Below are 22473 nucleotides of genomic sequence, written 5' to 3' on the forward strand. Positions count from 1 at the left end.
TAATCCAAAAGCCAAAATTCTGCTGTTTATAATGAAGTATGCTAAATTCTGTAAAAAGGCATAGGATGTCAGAGATCATTTAGTCTGATCCCTTCATAATAAAATAAGTAGGAAAGTCATATTATAAATTTATACAAATCATCTCACTTGATTCTTAAAACAACTTGGAGGTTTTTAATATAGTAGTATCGTTTATTTTATTTTTTTTTTAAGTAGTATCATTTTTAGATGGACAAAGAGAGCTGAGTGAGGAACAGATGTACTCATATGGAAACTGCATAACATTATTGTAAATATTATACTCCTTTTATATTTTGCTGAGGTGCAGGTTAAACTGTATGTGCCCTACAAGGTTCATTCTATATCTGATTATTTACAATGTGGATTAGATGATCTTCAAGATGTCTTCTTGCCCTTACCAGTTTTATGTTTCCTATAACTTGACCAAAGTCACTGAGGTAGCGGACTTACATTCTGAAATTTCAACTCTCCAAATTCAGTGCTTTTCCTACCATACCAAACTCCCTTTCAATTCACCCTATTTGCCCTCCACCCTTTAGTGAATAAATGGAAAAAGTTTAATTTTTATTAAGTGTTTATCATATGCAAAACACTATGCTCAGTGTTAGGAATACAAATAGAAAAAATAGTTCTTACTTCCAAAGAACTCATATCATGTTCATTACAACTATGAAGAAATCTGTCTGTCTCACATACACACACACAATTCCTGAGAAAGAATGTGACTAACAACTACAGTACTGGTATCTTCTGAATGCAAATGAAAACACTGATGTACTGACATGGGATTTTAGCTAGTTAGCTAGTTAAGTTTTAAATGAAATGGGCTACTTTGTAAAGCAAGTCAGTTCCAAAAGTCTACTGGGCTTAAGTAAAGGCTAGTGGACAACTTGGAGAGGAGACACATGCTCATTTTACAAAACAACAAAACAACCTCTTGGATTCTACCAGTTTATCCTACAATGATTTAGCATATCTGACTAAGTCCTTAACACATTGTTTTAGAATACACAGTCTGATTTTGCCTCCCAGGCAATATGCTACTTTCTTCTAGTTGTTTCTCCACATTTGTGGATTATGAATTTCAAGTTCAATAGTATTTATTTCCCACACTGAAATACAATATCTGAAACTGTCCAACCAAAGCATTAGAAATTTAAAAGAATTTAAAGACTATATAGTTAACATCAAAACTAACTTTAAAAACACAGAGTAGGGATTCCTTTGGCCCGTGCTGGCTTTAAGTGTGTCAGCAGCCTTGTACCATTTATTTTAGAACCTACAGCACTTATACTATGATGACGGCATTCATACTACCCTGGGTATAGGCCATGTAATTTTGCCAGCTACTCTATAAGCCAAGAGTCCAACTAGAAAACAGATTATTTAAGTTGGCTCCTGCTTACAAGTGAAGAATTCTTCCCCTCAATTGACAGATAGTAGAGATGCTTAATAAAATGCCTTTGAATGAATGAATACTGCAGAGTTGAAACTTAAGTTAAATGTAGTGGTAGTCAGGATTCTTAAAATGTAAAGGGGGTTGGGGGGAAGTGGCAAGATTCAGTAGTGAAGTTAAAATTCAGGAAGGAGGCTTTGGCATTTGATCAGGAAAAAAAAATCTCCCACTATCCTGAGCTCATAATGAGTTCTTAAATAATACCAGGGTAAAAATAAGGAAAAATAGGTCACTTCCACACATTCCTCTTAAAGGCTGTAAATAATTCTTTTCTTTCTCCATTTCCTTAAAGGTGCTTTGGAGATTAATAGTAACCTGACCTGACCTGTATTAAGATACTTCAAAATAAAGGGGAACACATATCATTAAATATCCAATCCCTAGAATGCTTTAGGGTGACAAAGGAGTTCAGTCTCTTCTTCAGACTAATACACTTAAATCCCTATCTTGTTATCATTATGAATTCTCTACAGGCTGTACTATCTGGTAGTATCTTCCAATACGGAAAAGTTTAGTAATGGTGAATATAGAATGACACTGCATATCTGGTCAAGAAAATACCTGAACAAAGATTTGGGAGTTTTAATGAATTACAAAATACCTACCTTGGGAAGAGCACAGAGCCTAGAGTCAGGAAGACCTGAGTTCAAATGTGACTCAGACACATCCTAACTATATAATACTGAGCAACTCATTTCACCTGTCTGGCTCAGTTTCCCTATCTATAAAATAAGAACAAAAATAGTACCTACCTCTCAGGATTGTTTATGAGAATAAAATAATACTTGTAAAGTACTTAACACAATGCCTGACGTGTAGTAAGCACTATTATTATTATTTTTATTTTTTAAAATGACAGTTAACCTAAAGCTATATTAAGAGTCAGGGTCATTAACATGTGAAAACCTCTGTCCCAGTCAGATCACATCTAAAATAATGAGTTTATTTTTCAAATCCATTTAAAGAGGAAAATGTAAAAAATATACAGAAGAGGATAACTGGGATGGTGAAGGGACTGGAGAAATTTTTTTTATTAATTCGGCATAGCTTAATAAATGTTTATTAAGGTCCTATTATACTGGAAATAAAGTCCTTACCCTTAAGGAGCTTTATTTCTCATCTGTGTGTAAAAGAAGTATACATAAGAAATACAAAAAAAAAATAGACAATTTTGTGGGAGTGGAAAAATGATTTGGGTCTGCTTTGTGTGGGAGATGGCATGAGCTCAGATTAAGAATGAAGTTAGGGATTCCAAGGAAGAGATATGAGAAGGAAGATCATCCTATGCATAGGAGACAGTCTGTACACTTAGGCAGAAGACAGAATGTCATGTACTGGGAAGAACAAGTAGTCTAGTGACTGAAGGGTAGGACACATGAAGAAGAATATCAAATCAAAATAATCGTGGTGATGATGACAGCAACAGTAGCAGGTGACATTTATATAATACTTTAGGGTTTGTAAAACACTGCATCATCACAACAAATCCTGGGAAGTAGGTGCTATTATTTATTTACATTATTATTTATAGATGAGAAACTAAGGCAGAAGTTAAGTCTGCCACAGTTCACAAAACTTAGATCTTTATGACTCTAATTCCAGCCCTCTAGACACTGGGCCACCCAGCTGCAAGGTGGAATGAAAACTATGAAAAAATTTAAATATTAGCTAGGGAAATTTATAATTTATCCTGGAGGCAGTGAAAAATCACTGAATTACTGAAGGTCCATAAGCAAGAAAATTAATATTTTGCTGCTCTGTGGAAAAAGGATTGGAAAAATGATGCTTTGTAAGAATAGAAAGAAGGAACAGGAGATGTGACCTGGAAGAGAGACCTAGGGGAAAGTCATAACTCATTATGGTTGATGGGTCATTTTAGATGGTGAATTTGCCATTCCTATCTTCGGGGAGGAAAACAAGAGGCAAACAGGGTGAAGTGACTTGTCCAGCAAGTGTCTTGAGGCTGAATTTGAACTCAAGTTTTTCTGATTCTAGGCCTTGCACTCCATCCATTGTGCCAATTAGCTGCCCCAGGGCCATGATCACTTTTTTCAAATATCTAAAAGGCTATCTTATAAAAGAGAGATTCAGACATTCTTTTCAGTCCTAAGAAGCAGAAGTAGGAAGAATGAATGAATACATATTGCAGAGGGAACAAATTCCCAACAATATGAGCTATGTAAAACTGGAACGGGTGACCTGGGAAGTAGAGTCTCTCACTTCAATTGAAGGTCAGACGACTGACTCCTTGCACATGATGTTGTTGAGGTGGTTCTACTGAGGTACTGGTTAGACTCATGATGTTCTCAGGGTCCTTCCAACTCTGAGAACATGTGTGAAGGAGCAGTAATAATCCTCGTATCACACAGAACCTAGATGTATAAGAGAACAAACTAGAGTACAGTGTACTCTGTCCTTTCATTTCACTTCCTACAAAGCTCCAAGAGCAAAGAAGACTTTTGTTCAAACAGCAAGAAAAATAGTACTCTTCTATTATTTGCGTAAATCATTTATAAAGGAAAAAGCCTTTTGAAACTATAAGTAATGTGGTAAAGTGTTTACAACCAACACAAGTTTATCCTTTCTGATTTCATCCTAGAACTGAGGGATGCTAAGTTTCAACACAAGATGACTAATTCTTGGCCAGAATGTCACATTCAATAGTTGTGGAAAGTTTCATGCCACTGCTATTTAAAGCATCACTGGGTCAGAGTATACAGATTTGTATGCTGAAATGTGAGAAGACAAAATGTTTTTGAGTGGTATAATGCATAAAGTGGATTCCAGTTCTTCACTATAAGAAAAGCTAATTTTGAGAAGAAAAAATAATCTCAAAATTGTTGTTTTTTTAACCAAATTAAAGTGTGCATATGAGAATATTTGAGGACAGGAAAGTGATAGAGAACTGAGCTTACAGTCAGAAACTCATCTTATTAAGTTCAAATAGAGATTTTCAGATACTATGTGACCCTAGGCAAGTCACTTAACCCTGTTTACCTCAGTTTCTCATCTGTAACATGGGCTGGAGGAGGGAATGACAAATCAGTCTAGTATCTTAACTAGGAAAACCCCAAAAGGGATCATAGAGGCAGTCATGAGGGAAATAATTCAACAACCACTAATGTGAGCATTTTATATACATAGAGATTTATCTGTATCTCTATCTCCCTCTCTCTCTCTCTATCCTTCTTGAGCTACAATATTAATGGTGAAATACTTCTTAAAAATCCAGCTCACACATTAACCTCATAATCTGGAGCATGGTAAGTTTCAGAATGAAAGCAGCAAAGTAGCATAGCAGAGTGGCCAATGCACTGGTTCAGGACTTAGAAAATTCAGATTCAAAGTTTGCCTCTAACTCTACTGGTGTGACCTTCCCTCACAAGTCCCTTAATCTTCCTAGGCCAAAATTCCATCATCTATAAAATTAAGAAAGGTATACTGCATGGCATTCAGGTCTTTTCTATAATATTAAACATCCAATTTTAAAAATAAGGAAACAAGCTCTGATAGCTTAAATGACCTGTTTATAAAGGTAAGCAAAAAGTAGAGCCAGAGATTTACCTCCAGTCTAAGTATCTTCCATATTCTTAAACAACCTCCACTTGTTAAACCTTTTTACTTCCACTTGGTAAATTTAATTCTGGTCCATTATTTCACTCTTCAGAGTACCCTGAATAATTTCTTTAGATCTTCTCCCATCTTGTTTTGGTCAAAGGGTTCCTGAAACCTCAACAAAGTCTTTGACAAATGGGTAAAATAACTTGTCTTTCTGAATTCACTTTCTTTACACACTTAATATTTAGACCTCTATGTAACATATCACCCTGATACTTGTACTTATCTTTGATAATACAGATATCCTCAAAATTGTAGAGCTAAAAATGATCTAAGGGAGGGAGGAAAAGTCATAGATTCAGAAGGAAGAAGCCTTCAAGATTGTATTTATAGTTCAATGTGTTTGTTTTACAGGAAGAAATTAAAAACCACAGGTGCAAGGTACTTTTGAACATTCTGTGTTCTAAGGACAGATCCATTTCAAACATTCAACTTTTCTAAAATATATCCAAATTGGAAATGGCCTAAGTAATTGCCCCCTTGTCAATTCTGTATTTGTTCAACATTTGTACAGTTCTGTGCATTTTCTTTATGTATAATTATGTCATTATTACTAAACATTTTAAATAGTAAGGCAGCAAAAATGTTGACTGCTTGGTTCAGTACTAGCAGTTTAGGGCAAATGCTTTCAGTGATGATTAATATGGTAGATTCTGAATTAATAAAGTAGTACAGACTTTAGATTAGATTTGTCATTAGCTAAATTGCACCATTCCCACACACTTACCTAAGGCTTAGGTAGGATGGGTTGACAGAAGTTAGGACTCAATCCAAAAACAATTAACAAATGTCTCAATTTACCCTCTGGATACACATAGACAGGCAATATGATGTAGTGGTATAATTTCTGGGATAATGAATTAAGAATCAAGAAATCTAGGTGCTAGTCTTAGCTCTGCCAATAACTAACAAGCTATATGACTTAAAACTAGTCCTTTTCTTTCTCTGGACCTTAATTATCTGTTACAAATGAGAATGTGGAACTAAATTCTGTATATGACATACTTAATCTGGAGTCAGAAGATTAGTTTGAATTTCAATTTGGCTACTTACTATCCATATGACCTTGGGCAAATAACCTCTCTGGGGCTGAATTTCCTTGTCTGTTTTTCCTCTTAAAGAATGTTTAAAGATCAGATGGTTTTATTAAATTTATTATTCAAATTCTATTCTATTCAACTCATCTAATGGTTTAATTTAATAATTTAATAAAAGTTTTGAAGTATACTATCATAAATTCAGTTACAATCAGCTTTTTCAAATGAGAGCTTTTTCAGTACAATAAAAGTTCTTCAACTCTGTTCTCATTATTTAATGTTGTACCATTGCCCCTCCAAAGTTAAGGATAAACAATTTTATTAAGTATCTTATTCATTAGGTATCTACTCACAGAGTAAATAAGGTAAATAATATTAGATCATACCCTAGGGTAGAAGAGGTTACCTGGTCCCAACTCCTCAGCATATAAATGAGAACAAGTTGTGCTGAGATTAAGTCATTTGGCTAAAGTTAAACAGATAGCTAGCTAGGTGGGAAAGCCAGGACCTGAACCCTTATCTTCCAACTTCAAATTCAGTAGTATTTCCTACTATAATGCTCATCGCATGAAGGGAACAAGAACTAAGGTGGATCTACACATTGGAGGAGTTGGGAAAAATAGCTTAGCTAGCCAAAAGTTGAGCATGCTATTGTTATTTAGTTCTGTGGTAACACAGGGGTTTAAATGTTTTTATTTTTATTTATTTATTTATTTTACCTATAAAAAGAAAGGAAGGAAAAAAACATTTACTAATGGCCTACTATATGCCAGGCATTGTTAAATGCTATACAAATTTGATCTTACTTGATCCTCACCTTGGGAGACAAGTACTATTATTCACATTTTATGGCTGAGAAAACTGAACAGATTCAGTGATCTGCTCAGAGGTATCTACCTAGGAAACTGTCTGAGACTGGATCTGAAGACAAGTCTTCTCCAAAAAACACAGTGCTCACATCACTGTACTCCTAGCTGCTTCCTTGCTGTAAGATGGATAATAGAAATATTGCCTTCATTTTATAATTAAGAAAACTGAAGTTTGTTCACAGAAATGGGGGACTTTTCCAGGGTTCTAAAGCAATAAGTATTGATTTAAAACTGAAATCTAGCTTTCTCAAAGATTATTTTATACAGCGTGGTATAATGGAATAAGTGTGAGTTTTGACAAGAGTACTGGCAGATCTGGTTTTAAAACCACCTGATATCAGTTGACCATGAGCAAGTCTCTCACTTCCCTGAGCTTAGCTAAATGTCTGATCTATAAAATGAGTCAAATACTAACAGATTTCTTTAATAGCTAAACTAGCCTTACCTTTAAGCTTTGGGAACCACAGAATCATCAGTATATTGCTGTTAAAAAAAGTGTTACAAGAACTGTCAAGCTCTGTCTCAGTTGGTGGTTATGTTAATATTTTGGGGATGAAAAAACCTCTGAGGTCAATTGACCCAAATGTTTTTATAGAGAAGGAAATGTAGAATTCTGTCTCAAATTTTTTTGGGGGGTTGGGGAAACACTGTACGGTACAAAAAGTATAGTGTCTATGGTCAAGACCAGATTTAAATCTTGATACTGCTGCTTAATACTTGGATAGTTTTAAGCATGACAATCATGGCAGGCCTCAGTTCTTTCATCTGTAAAAGGAGAGAATAAGACTAAACAGTTTCTGAAGTGTCTTCTAACTCTAAATCTGTGATTCCACAAATGATAAAAGGGAGAAAATATAAAAGTAAATAATGATATTTATATATTATGTCTAAACCATTTAGGTTTAGGACAAGAAATATATCTAACATGAAATTTAAGAGAAACTTTTTTGTTTTTCCTTTGTATACTTAGCACTCAGTGCAATGCTTAGCATTCTGTAAGCACTCATTGAATATTTGATGATAAATATAGAAACACAAATAAGAAATAGATTCTAAAGGAATGAAGAAAAAAGGAAGGAAACATGCATTTATTATATTCCATGTTAAAAAAAATAAAATCAGCATCTAGATGACTCTGGTTAGAGTACAAACTCTGGCTCATCTTACCAAGATAGAAAAGCTTTTGTGAGTGCAGCCATGTGTCTGTGGCTTCCAAAGACCTGCCCGATTAAGTACAGAAAAGCTGTAATGGCCACCAGGTGATAAGTACAAAAACTCAAGAAAGTTTGTTTCCTATTTTCCTATTAAGGGGTGAAGGAAATGCACTTTGTCAGTGAAGGAGTGTATATACAAATCTGTGATGGTACATGTTATATGTGCTTACAAAATGAACATTACAAACATTTATATTCTGAATTGTTATGGAATGTTCTTAGTCATGTGCTTTTATTATAAATGCTGCCCCAAACAAAATGAAAAGTAGAGCATTATACTGAGTGCTATTTAAAAAACAAATAACATATTTTGAGATTACTTCAGTACAAATCAGTCTTCTTGTGGCCAATAATAATATTCTGAATTTATTCTCCATATTCACATTTGCCTAAGTACAATTATAAAAGTATTTTAACCAAGTCTGTTGATTGTGCCTTTATAAAATATACCCCCCTCCTTCTCACCTCTGGCAATGCCACTGCTATGATGCAGACCCAGTTCACCCAGTTCATTTGAGCTGCCAAAATGATTTTCCTAAAGCACAGGTCTGACCGTGAAACAGTTATTAAAATTCTAGTGGTTCCCTACCCGAAGAGTTTGTGAGAAAGTATTCTAGCATTAGGTAACAGTATAAACCTAAGTATGGAGGAAAGAAAATCAGGTATATATATGTGGAGGATCAGGGATAATAGAGATGACTAGAGTTTATTGTACACAAAGGACAAGTGAGAATAAAGGAAGAAGTTAATTTACAGATTGTAGAGGACCTTGAATTGACTTAAGAAGTCAAGTGAAAAATTTTGAGCAGTGATCCTAGCTATAAATTAAAATGATTAAAATGGTATCTTGTATAAGATGGGTTAAATTAAAAAAAAAAATCTGAAACTGAACAGAGCAGAACAGAGAGATTAATATCCAAAATATGTCTAAATATTGCTTTAATAAACAAGTTTGTGCACAATCAAAATTTATCTCTTACATGAACTGTAAGTTTTGTTCTATGGCTAAAAATTCAGTCATATCAATTTATTGATATCAAACTGTTAGCTAGAATTCTGACCCCCTGTTATTGATATAAAAATTCACTATTAAACAAAAACTGTTGGGAAAATTGAAAACCAATCTGGCAAAAACCAGGAATATAGAAATATCTAAAATCTTATTCCAAGATTAACTCAAAATGAATACATTTTAGACAGGGGTATAACATTATAAATAAATTAATGCATTACAGATGAAATTACTTGTTATATCTATAGATATGGGAAGAATTTATGGCCAAACAAGAGACAGAGAGGTTAACATGAAGTAAAATTACTAAGTTTGATGACATAAAATAATTTTCTTTTGCGCAAATACAGGTAAACAGAAGTAGGAAAATGGGGGGAAATCTTTGAAGTAAGTTTCTATGATGAAGGAGAAGAACCAAGAAGTGAGTCCAATTTATGAAAATAAGATCCATTCCTCACTTGTTAAATGGTCAAAAGATATGAAATGGAATTTTTTTGAGAAAAAAACCTTAAGCTATCAATAATCACAATAAAAAAAGTTTTCTAACTCACTAATAATTAGAGAATGCAAATGAAAACAACTGAGGTATCATCTCACCTATCAGATTAACTAAAAGAAAAGAAAATGAAAGATGCTGGAGGAGATGTGGAAAAACTGGAACACCAATTTGCTGGTAAAGCTGTTAACTGGTCCAGCTGTTCTATAAACAAATCGGGAAACTTATCCCAAAGTTATTAAACCGTGACATTGCCTTTGTTCCAGGGACACTGCTACTAGGTCTATAAGCTTAATATCAAAGGAAGAGGGAAAAGACATAGTAGAAAGGGGAATAAGTGAACAAATTATGGTCTATGAATGCGGTAGAATATTACTGTATTATAAGAAATAATTTAGGAGATAGTTTCAGAAAAATCTGAGAGATTTGTATGAACTGGTGCAAAGTGAATTAAGTAGAATCAAGAAAAGAATATAAAGCTAATCAATTTTAATGATAAACCAAAATTTCAAAAGACTCCTATAATGGGTTTTGTTTTTCTTGCCTTTCATGGAGCAACAGAAGAGGGAATTTGGAACTAAAATTTAAATTAAATTAAAATTAAAACCAAAAACCAGGATGGGGGTTCAAGATACTTTTTGCTTATATTTGTATCCCCAGTACCAGCACAAAGATCTATCATATACTAAGTACTTAATAAATACTTGTTTCCTTTCTTCCTTCCCAAAGTTTACATTTTGCATGCGCACGTGCACACACACACACACGCGCGCACGCACACATGCAGAAAATAAGAATAACAACTGTTCCCTGAATTCCAGAGCAATATATTAGATATTTTAGTCAAAAAAAGAATGAAATAGCAAGCACCCAACTGTTTATATACTGGCCATCTGATTTAGGAACATGTATGGTTTTGCTTTATGCAGACAACTATTAGAGGAAAAATAAATATAAGATTGTACTCCTTTTCACCTTCTGGGATCTGGAGAGCCTTTACATGGTTAAATACATTTAATCACTGGAAGGACACAAGATAAAAATATTGGTTGAATTCTTACATGGGACAACTAGAACAATAAGAAGAATGTACACATTAACACTGATTGAAGGACCAGGAAGCTTATCTTGGATGAGAGAAGATTTAGAGAGAACATAACAATAGTCTTTAGGTATTTATAAGGATATAATGTGGAAGAAAAATCAGCCTTTTGCTTGATCTTTGAGGGCAGAATTAGGAGTAATATGTGTAAGTTAGAAATTTTTAGTTAAACATGGAGAAAAACTTACTAAAACTTAGAGCTGTCCAAAAATGAAATAGGGTCCTCAGGTGGGAGAAAATTTTCTATCATAAAGAATCTTCATTTAGAGTTTGGGTAAGTATCAATTAGAGGTTTAATTAAGTAGTATTTCTTAACCTGTTAAGTGTTGCATTTGAAAATTAGGATAAACTGAGAGACAATACAGTAGTAACCAACAAAATGGATCAAAGACTCTCAGTGAAGGCTGACAGGGCCTTTTAAACTGGTAAGGTTCCTTCTGATAGGCCAAACAGAGTGAAGTGACTTGCTAATAAGTGTCTAAAAGAGAATCTGAACTCAGATCTTCCAGGCCTGACATTCTAGCCACCTAGCTGCCCCACTGCAATAGGGCACAATGTGTGTGGAGAAATTGATTAAAATAATAGACGAGACTCAAATTCAGGTTACCTGAAAAAAAGGGGGAGGCAAAGCTTGGCCAATTAATACAGGTATAAGGATTTGGGCTCACAAGGCGTGGGAGAGTATTAAATCTATGCAAGTGTAATTAAGTCTTAAAAACAATTTTATAGACGTTTCTTAAAGGTTTATAAACTTTTTTCCCCCAAAAATTACGTCTTTATTTAGGCAAAATAGTGTTACTTCTAAATGAAATTTATTATGATTTCCTTTAATTATGAATGGAGGCCACAAACATTTTAGAAGGGTCAATGAGACAAAACCCTCTGTTATTATATGAGAATTCCCTATCCAGAAGGCTGTTGATCTAGACCAGTAGGAGGGAACATTTGGCCTGTGGGCTATATAATGTTCATGAAACCATTTGCTAAGGCGATACAAATGATGATGAGCTGAAAACTAGGTGTAACAACCTCCCACTGCCTGAACTTTATAAGTTGATAATTGTATATGGCTAGCAAATAATAATATAAATATTTCCAAATGGCCCTTGGCAGGAAAAAAAGTTCCTCACCCCCGAACTAGATGTTAGGAGCTAGAGATACAAAGACAAAATTGTATAGTCCCTACCCTTGAGGAAATTTGCTATATGGAAGGCCTAGGATCCAAAACTTTGAGGTTCTATAATTTTAGGGAAATTAAACAAGACACTTTTCCTAGTTTTTCTGTAAATCTTTAAATCAAGAAAATTTAAAATATATTCTCCTCTATATCAAAAGTACAGAGTGTTTGTTCAGTAAAGAAGAAAATCAGTCTTTTCTTCAGGTTCCCTCATAATCAATGATTCTTACTTGCTAAAATTGATCCTTCCCCTCTCATAATTCATAAACCTTATCTTAAGCATGTACTAAATTCTACTATTTAACCTATTTCTTCTATCTCTGTTTTTTCTCTCCTATTAAGACTGAGTTTCTAAAAGTAGGAACCAAGTCTTAGTCATTTTTAGTTATCCTGAATGCCAAGAACAGATACTTATACTTTATAAGTACCTCATAAATGTTCAATTAATGAACAAATGGCAAAAGCCTATTTTTAATAAACAACTATATTTAAGGGAACAATTTATAACTTTCTTTATGCAAAAGTAACTGATGTTGAAAGGACTCTGGGAATCTGGTCTGTTTAAGATCATACTTTAATATATACCAACGCTTAATCTGCCTCAAAAAGAGCGGCTATTATTAAATAATATTATTAAATATATGAAATAATAAACCATTATTATTTCTAATTCTTTTATGTTCTCTTTTAATACCCTTTACCACCTACCTCTTTCTCCAAGTATCCAATGGAAGATGATGAGAATTTTAGACAACTATAACTTTGTCATCTTCAACATCTTCAGATGAATATTAGCTTGGCAGTGTTATTTTTTCAAATGTGAAAGAAAAAAGCACCTTTTTACCAGAAAAATAAAATACTACAAAAATTACATTTCAAAAACTACAGTAAGCTTACTTCACACTTAGGAATGTGAGAGAGAATTTTTTTTTTTAATTAGTTATGTAACAAGAAAGAAAATACTTGTAACAAGAAAGAAAATAAAACCACATTTCTGAACTAAAATGAATGTATTTTAAATTCAAGAAATATTAAAAATGAAAAAATACTGAATTTAAAGAATATCATTAAATTCAGTTTAGAGAAGACTTAATTCAACCTTACATTTTACAAAGGAATAAGTATGACTTAGAAAAACCAAACAACATTCTATTTAGGTTCACACTTTTTAAAAGTGACAGAATCTCCACTGCAATTCAGAACCCAATGCAATGAATTGTCTTTATATTACAACACATACCTCCCATAACATAATTATCATGGGCCTCATGAGTCACAATTTCTCTGAGCCTTAGTTTCTTTAGATAAGTTCATAGAGTTAATAATCATTTCATCACCTATCCTATCTCACAGGTTTGTGTCAAAGATCCAAGCAGTCACCATAGCACTTTTGATATATCAGAAAAGTACATTAGTGGAGGAAGTTTTCTTACTCATTACATTCTCCACCTTTTGTAATTTTTAAAGTTTGGTATCATCTAGCACCCAAGAAATATAACTATAATTAATTATATGTTTATTTTATCTTCAATCTAACCCTCTCAAACTTGTAAAGGCCTCAATGTAGAGTCAATGAACTTAAGATTTAAAGCTGAGTTTAGGAAGTGTTACATAAAATGTCACAAGATGAGAGTTCATTGCTAGCTTCAGCAGTATTCTCAGTTTCTTTTTGACAACCCTACTTAAATTGCAGAGTTAACATTTCTACAGAAGCATTCAAAGTATTCTTTAAAAGTCTACATTAGCAGAAACAGTGTGATATAATGGAACAAACAATGAATTTGCAATCAGAAGATATTGGAGTCTCTTCATATTAGCTAGCCTAGCTTTATGGTCTTGGGCAAGTGACTTAATTGAGGCATAAAATGAATCATGATATATTAGATCTAGAGTTGGAAAAGAGGTAGGTCAAAAGACATCTAATCCCAACATCCCCACTATTTTTCAAGTGAGGAAATGAGGCACAGATAACTAAGTGACAAATATGTCAGTAAATGCCAGAAGCTGGATATGACCCCAGGTTATGATGAACTAGTGCTCTTCCCACCATACTCCACTTAACTGGGAAATAGTGCTGGATGGAATCTTAAGATATCATATTTAAGTTCAACTCATTTTATACGAGAACAAAAAAATAATGAAATTGAAACCAGAGAAGGGAAAGGACTTTGCTAGTTAATGGCAGAGCTGGGTGAGAGAACCTAGGTTCTTAAGTCTTTTCAGTCCTGTGCTCTTTTCACTATGTCATGTAATTCTTGATATGTTGGGTACTTCGTGCTACGTTAAAAAAAAAAAAATCTATGATCACTATTACTGTTTAAAAAAGATAAGGCTACAGGAAAATGCTTCTCATTTACTTAGCCCTGTGGCTAAGGAGTACTAAATAACTACTTTTTTATAGTTTGGTCTTAGTCAGTTGTCCTTTTTCAAGGACGACCAAAATGACACCATGGTGTTGGACTGAAAGTTCTGTCCCTGCTGTGTCTTATCAGATCAATAGGAGCTCAGAAGGTTCTACCACAGGCTGGGCACAAATAGATCCAGGTGAACCTCTGGAGTGGAGATACCTCTAAATTTGCACATCTCACATTTCTTTTGAGCTACTGCAATTATTTATAGAATCCAATAAGGAAGGGGGTAGTGTGCATTAGGTAAATTTTACAAAAGAAGTAACCAGAGTTCAGATAAATTGACTTTCCCAAGGTTACATATAACCAGAAAAGTACATAAACTCATGTCCACTGAAGTGTTTTTATCCACCAACAACGAAAGATCTCAGGAAGACTAAGAAACAGAGATAAAATAACGGCTGCCTTCAATACTGAAAAAGCTATCACTTGGAAGAAGGCTTGTTCTGCTTAGTCCGGGTTGCCTAATCAACTTTTCTATTCTTTATGGGCAATTTAAGGGACTTGGAGATAAGTTTTGATCATTATGCCTTTTCATCTTGTTGTAAACTTTGTTTAGAAACTAACTCTCTGCCCTGCTCCCAAGATGTGACTCAACTTGTAAAGTAGAAATATACTAACCATGAGGTCTGCCAGAGAACGGAATGTGCTGAATTGGGTGATAGCTGAATTGCCATTCACTTAGAAGTTTTCAACTTGGAAACTGATGAAGACTGATTGGGGATATGGGAATGTTAGAGAAGGAAGGTATACAGGCTTCAATTAATGCTTGTAGTAGATTACCTCTAAGGTCTCTTCCAACTCAAAGATTGTATGTATGGACTATTGTGCCAAGACTATGTATGATACTTAAGAATTAACACAGTACTATCCCATTTGATCTTCACAAAAGCCTTTTCAGGGAAATTTGAGGCAAAGTATCATTCAACATTTTGCAGATCAAGACAGTGAGACATAGAAAAAAGATTAGGTGACTCAGTTTAAGACTAGGAATAAAGTCCAGGTCTTTTGACTCTGATACTTTTGATACTTTTGCTTTTTCTACCATAATGTGGCACCACTTTTCCCCTGGAAGGAAAGGAAACCCTGGAAAAGCAAATGGTATACACTGTCCCCTCTAAGTCAATTCAGCAAGATAGGGTGCGAGTAACTAACATCCGGCCTCCAACACAATCCACTAGAAAACAATCTTTCTTTTTACTAACAAATCGCTGCCACTGGGACTCTTGGGATATGGCATTTCCCAGCAAAGTTATAAACAAACAGGACACTGGCTTATAGTAAATAATTTTTGTTTTTTTTCCAGGCAAAAGTTGAACAACAATAGTGGGACCAGCCAGCCTTGTGGTTCACAGGAAATACTGACTGTGTCACCACTAGTCAGAAGGCTGTATGAGGTCACAAACTACTGGAGAGAAAAGCTTAAGTCATGTGCCACAGTTTCTATTCACAACATCTTTTTTGATAACCTTGTACTTTTGGGGGGTGGGAAAGTGCGGGAAAGTTGCCTACCAATATTTAACAAAAGATCTGAAATAGGAATAGGAACTTACATTTTTTTTTTTTAGTTCAATAGACAAAGCCTTCCATATCAAGATATGTTTGTATACTTAAAACACAATAAAATTAAAGTTCACAATATAATTAAATACATGAGAAATTATGTTTGGGGTGGGGAGGAAACAATATGTGACTTTTGATTAAAAATAATTGAATACAAATTGGATGAAGACAGTTTTTACTAATTCTTCATGAGACATTTTTTAAGAATTTGTCCTAACTATATGATAATTCAAGAACAAACAATGAACATCCTTCAAACACTTTATTTAATTTAATATTTTGATGACTGATATCCAAGACCATCAGAAAGATTGCTGAATTTTTTTCATAACTACTAGATCTTACAATAATAGCATCTCAAAGGTGAAAGGGGCTTCAAAGATGTCCTAGTCTAAACAATCCCATTTGCATGAAACTGCTCTACAAAATTTTTGACAAGCTATCCATTTTCTGCTTGGATTCTAGAGCTGAAGAAATTACTCTACCTTCGGAGATAGGTCCTTCCAAATAGACACACCTTAAAACTTTTATTAAGCTAAATTATGTTCTGATATTGAGTCTGCTTGCTCCTCTCTAAACTTCTCTTTGCCTAAGTTTCCTCATAAAAACATACCTTTCTCTAACTGGAAAGGCATGGTAAGAAAATAAACAAGACTCCAAAATGTATAGAGGTAGCTAGTAGAAGGTGAGGGAAAAGTATAAGCTAAGAAAATGAATAGGCTTTCAGTGCTATTAACTGAATGATTTTTAGATCTAAGTCAAAACATTTAGTTATATACTTTTTTTTTTCTTTCTGAGGCAACCGGGGTTAAATGACTTGCCCAGGGTCATATAGCACAGCTAGGAAGAGTTAGTTGACTGTCTGAGACCAGATTTGAACTCAGGTCCTTCTGACTTCAGGACCAGTGCTCTATCCACTGTATCACTTAGCTGCCCTTAAGTCATCACTTTAAAAAAATAAATCAAAAAGACATTTTTTCCCTTCTCAACCCATCCTTCCTTTTAGCCACCCAATTTTTACTGACGGCATCACAATTCTATCATTCACTCAGGTTTACAAACAGCATTTTTTCCTCATTCTTTATATTCAATCAGTTGTCAAATCCTGTCCATTCTTCCTATCTCATCCAACCCCTTCTCTTTATTTACACCATAACAACCCTAAGTTCAGTCTTATATTAATTCTTCATCTCAACTATTTCAATAGCTTTCTAGTTTATATATTGCCTCACCCCTTTTTTCTCTCTAACCCACTTTGCACACAGCTGCCAAATCAATATTCCTAAAGACTATGTAATTCCTCTGTTCAAGAAATTTCAGTATCTTGCCAGTACCCTTGGGAGAGAAGTTCTTAACCTCATGTGCTCTTTTTGGCAGTCTAATGATGCCTGTGATGCCTATGGACTCCATTTCAGAATATATCTTTGAAGTGAATGAAAATTTTAAAAATTTATTTTTTTTTTGTCTTCCAAATCCATAGATCCCTTTGGGTGCTGCAAACCTCAAGGTTAAGAACACTTGGCTTAGAATAAAATAAACATTTCTGCTTTGCAATTTTATTGTAGCCTATCTTTTTCATACATTACTCCACTTTACCCACTCTACATACTACTCAAAATTGGTCTACTTTCTGTACTCAATATTGCATATCTAGTCTCCATGCTTTGCCATCTGTACCCAAAATGCTCTTCCTTCCCATTCAGTGCCTTGAAACCCTTAACTCTTCCCTTCAAGACTAAGCTTAATACTACTAGGCAGCAACTAAGTGATGCAGTGTATAAAACCCAGGACTTGCAGTCAGTAGGTGCGGAGTTCAAATCCTATCTAAGATATTTAATTGTGTGACCCTAGCAAAATCACTTAACTGGTCTACTTAACTTTCCTTACTTGTCCAGTGATTACTGCTATCCAGTCTCCCACATACTATATATTTTGAATGCTTTGGATGTACTATATCGGTCAACATGTTTTACCTCTTTGGCATAATTTAAGTTCCTTCACAATGAGGACTTTTCTAATGTGTCCATAGTGCCTAGCAAGTGCACTTGACCTAAAATAATTATTGATAAATTATTGATGCCTGATTGATTGCATACCATGGATTTAAGCATTTCACCTCCTTGTAAAAACTGGGGTCAAGATATATAGCAGAAATAGACTTTAAAGTCATCTAATCAAATTCCTTTTTGAGAAAACTGAGGCTGAAATTAAGCAATTTGTCTAAGGTCACATAGGTAGAAATTAAAAGAAATAAAAAGAAAATTCCATTATACTAAAAGAACCATAGACCACAAATAAAAAATACCTTAGCATCTAAATTCATAAAAAAAAACATTATCTGAACTTCAAGAAGACAATAACATGACAGTGACATCAGACTTCAGTATCTCTTCTATTTTAAGTCTAACAAAAAGGTAAAGAGAATAAATGGAACTAAACAAATTTCTCAAAAAATCAGCAATATGACAGCTTCAAAACAGAACAGCAAAAAACAAAACATACTTCTCTGTATCACAAGGAACTTTTACAAAAACTGGGCATGTACTAGGGCATAGAGGTATTGCAAATAAAGTCCTGATGGAAAAGTTGGTACTCATACCTCACAAATTATTCTCAAAGACTAAGAAAAAAAGAATCCTTTTATAAGATTAAGATAGTCTTAAATACGAAAACCAGGAAAAGATAAAGAAAACTACAGACCACTATCATTAATGAACAATGACTCAAAAATATTTTTTTAAATTCTATTAAACAGACTAAAACAATTTATTCAAGAAATCATAAAAGGATGATCAAGGGATTAATCATTAAGATGTAAAGATGATTCAACATTAGGAAAACAATCAATATAATCACAGAAAGTAATGACATAGAAAAAATGTATCCAAGTTTACAGTCCCAAAACAGTAAAATATCCAAAACCACATGATCATTAACAGATGTAGAAAAAGCTTTGACAAAATTCAACACTCTTTTACGCTAAAACCCCCATAAAATTTCAGCAGAGGGACATTTTAATTATTTTAATATATTTTAATGTTATAAAATATAAAATATTATTATAATATTATTTTTTAAAAAGCAAGCATCATATGCAATGAAGATGCATTTAAACCTTTCTCAGTAAACATGAGAGTTTATAAAGCGAGGATCCCTTTTCTCCCTAGAAGGAAAATTCTTCTTTATGAGAAGAAAAATGAATTAAAGAAATAAAGGTGGGCAAATAGAAGATAAAAAATGTATGTTTGCTAGAAAATTCAATGGTTTACCTGGAAAATACTAAATAATCAATAAAGACACTAAGGTGACAACCTTCGAGTTGAAGTTTTAAGGGAATTAAAAGAGAAAAGATTTTGCACATCTTTGCAGATTAAGAGAGTTTTGGAACAAGCCAACTAAGCATGATAACATTTAAGTTGAAGAGTTTGCAGTATCCTTCAGTGGATACTTCTTTCATTTGCTGAAGATGAAGAGTACAACTGCTCCTAGAGAAGTGAGCTCTGGAGGCCAATGGATCAGTATGTTGAGCAGACACAGTACAGTCTGAAAAGATTCTTTAGTTACAGTGGTCTGTCTGACAATCACTATTTGGTAGCAGAATCCCTAACATCAGAGCAAGCTGTCCAGCCCAGTCCATTACCTGTGGAGTTTGACCCCCACAGATAGTGCATTATACTGGGGGAACACCAGTTGCACTGCTAAAATTTGGGAGTTGTGAGTTGTTATGGTCATTTGTTATTTCTTACATAAGTCTTTTTTTTTTTTTTTTAATTTAATAGCCTTTTATTTACAGGATATATACATGGGTAACTTTACAGCATTAACAATATTTCTTACATAAGTCTATCCTCACTCTTCCTCTCCTACCCCATTTGAACACTAGAAAGTGTGGAAAAGTGTGTCCCTGGCACTGGGAGGGAATGATTTTAATTTTTTTTGTTAATAAATGCTTTTGTTAAAAAGTGTCTACTGATTGACTGTTACAGGGAACGTACAGTAGAACCCAAATGTCATTAATAATAGTAAAGACTGATGCAAAGAAAAATTTCCATTAAGTTAAATGACAGAGATAGTGCACAAGGATACATGCTTTGGGCAAAGGCTGACCTAGATTAATGACTCTTCCAATTCTCAGATCCCATGACACTTAGGGATCTGATACTAAACTGTCAAATTTGTAGCAAGCCATTTAACCCTTCACTCTAAGAGTCACAGATGCCAAAATCTGTAAAGTATCATAGAGATCATCTGCTTCAACTCCCGCTTCCTCCATTTCTGGAAGAAAACTACTTAGGAGGAAAATATCATACCCAAGATCACACAAGTTAAAGGTAGAACCAGGTTAAGAATTCCAGTTTCTCTATGCCCAAAACTATCCAATTGATTCAGCAATAATACAATACCATCACTAAGACTCATGTGTATAAAAATATTTATTGCAGCTCTTTTGATGATAGTAAAGAATTGGAGATTGAAAAGATGCCCATCCACTGGAACACAACTTAACAAGTTTTGATACACAAATGTAATGGAATACTACTGTGATATAAGAAATATTGAGCAGTCAGATTTTAGAAAAACCTAGAAAAACTTACATGAACTGACCAGGAGAACTTTGTACACAGTAATAGTAACACTGTGTGATGATCAATTGTGATAGACTTAGCTCTTCTCAGCAAACATAATGATGCAAGACAATTCCAAAAATTTTGCAATGAAAAAATGTAATCCACATCCAGAAAAAGAACTATGGAGTCTAAATGCAGCTCGATATGTACTATTTTCACTTTTTAAATTTTCTTCTTTCTCCTGGTTTCCTGCACCCAAGCTTGTTTTCTAGGCTTCTATCTTCTTGTATGGTAAATATATGCTCTCCTGATCCATGTTTCAAAATGAGAAGAGAGAGGATAGGAGCAAAGTCTTGAGCCTGAATGGTTGTGTGTTGTAGAAGGAATCTTCTCTCCTCTCTAGTTTAATAGTTTTCCACAAATTCTGCATTGAAAATTTGCTCTTTCAACTCTAAGATACCACTACACACCTGTCAGATTGGCTAAGATGACAGGAAAAAATAATGATGATTGTTGGAGGGGATGTGGGAAAACTGGGACATTGATGCATTGTTGGTGGAGTTGTGAACGAATCCAACCATTTTGGAGAGTAGTTTGGAACTATGCTCAAAAAGTTATCAAATTGTGCATACCTTTGATCCAGCAGTGCTTTTACTGGGCTTATACCCCAAAGAGATTATAAAGAAGGGAAAGGGACCTGTATGTGCACGAATGTTTATGGCAGCCCTTTTTGTAGTGGCTAGAAACTGGAAACTGAATGGATGCCCATCAGTTGGAGAATGGCTGAATAAATTGTGGTATATGAATATTATGGAATATTATTGTTCTGTAAGAAATGACCAACAGGATGATTTCAGAAAGGCCTGGAGAGACTTACACGAACTGATACTGAGTGGAATGAGCAGGACCAGGAGATCATTATATACTTCAACAACAATACTATATGATGACCAGTTCTGATGGACCAGGCCATCCTCAGCAACGAGATCAACCAAATCATTTCTAATGGAGCAGTAATGAACTGAACTAGCTATACCCAGAAAAAGAACTCTGGGAGATGACTAAAAACCATTACATTGAATTCCCAGTCCCTATATTTATGCACACCTGCATTTTTGATTTCCTTCACAAGCTAATTGTACAATATTTCAGAGTCTGATTCTTTTTGTACAGCAAAATAACGTTTTGGTCATGTATACTTATTGTGTATCTAATTTATATTTTAATATATTTAACATCTACTGGTCATCCTGCCATCTAGGGGAGGGGGTGGGGGATAAGAGGTGAAAAATTGGAACAAGAGGTTTGGCAATTGTTAAGGCTGTAAAGTTATCCATGCATATAACCTGTAAATAAAAGGCTATTAAATAAATAATAATAATAATAATAATAAATAAAAATAAAATTTAAAAAATAAAAAAATAAAAAAGAAGGGGACTATAAAAATAGACTACAAGTTTTGATTATAGCTTTAAAAATAAATCCACTAAGTTTTTAAAATAGTGTAAAAAAAAAAAAGAAAAATAAAGAAAATTTGCTCTTTTAAAAACAAAATTAAACTAACAAGAACAACAAAAAAAATGCCAGTGTTTGACTTGGAATATGAGTACTCTTTTAACTGTCTCTTACTGCCACTCTAGTGAATTCTATTTTTACTGTTTACATCATATGGTTAAAGTGAAGATCAAATGAATAATGTAATTAAAGCACTCCATAAACTCCCAGTTAGTGTGTATGAATGTCAGCTGCAGTTATGCCATGGTTGTCATAATAGAAAGGATTTATGCTTCAGGGTCAAACCTGCTTCAGGCCAAACTTCACTGCTTTCACAAGTTCCGTCAGAATCTGATCTTAAACAGTTCTAAATTCAACTGTTCCTAAATCCTTAAGGTCAAAATGCACAAAAACTTGTACAAACATAGAATTAGTATA

General features: G+C 34.0%; 1 protein-coding gene across 4 annotated transcripts in view; it reads right to left on the reverse strand.

Annotated features, from left to right (window-relative positions):
- Nucleotides 1-22473, reverse strand: part of SLC45A4 (solute carrier family 45 member 4) — a 135709-nt gene that overhangs the window by 23801 nt on the left and 89435 nt on the right. The gene's annotated exons all lie outside the window — the stretch shown is intronic.

Source organism: Sarcophilus harrisii, chromosome 1, assembly GCF_902635505.1.
Source record: "Sarcophilus harrisii chromosome 1, mSarHar1.11, whole genome shotgun sequence".
Lineage (NCBI taxonomy): Eukaryota > Metazoa > Chordata > Mammalia > Dasyuromorphia > Dasyuridae > Sarcophilus > Sarcophilus harrisii.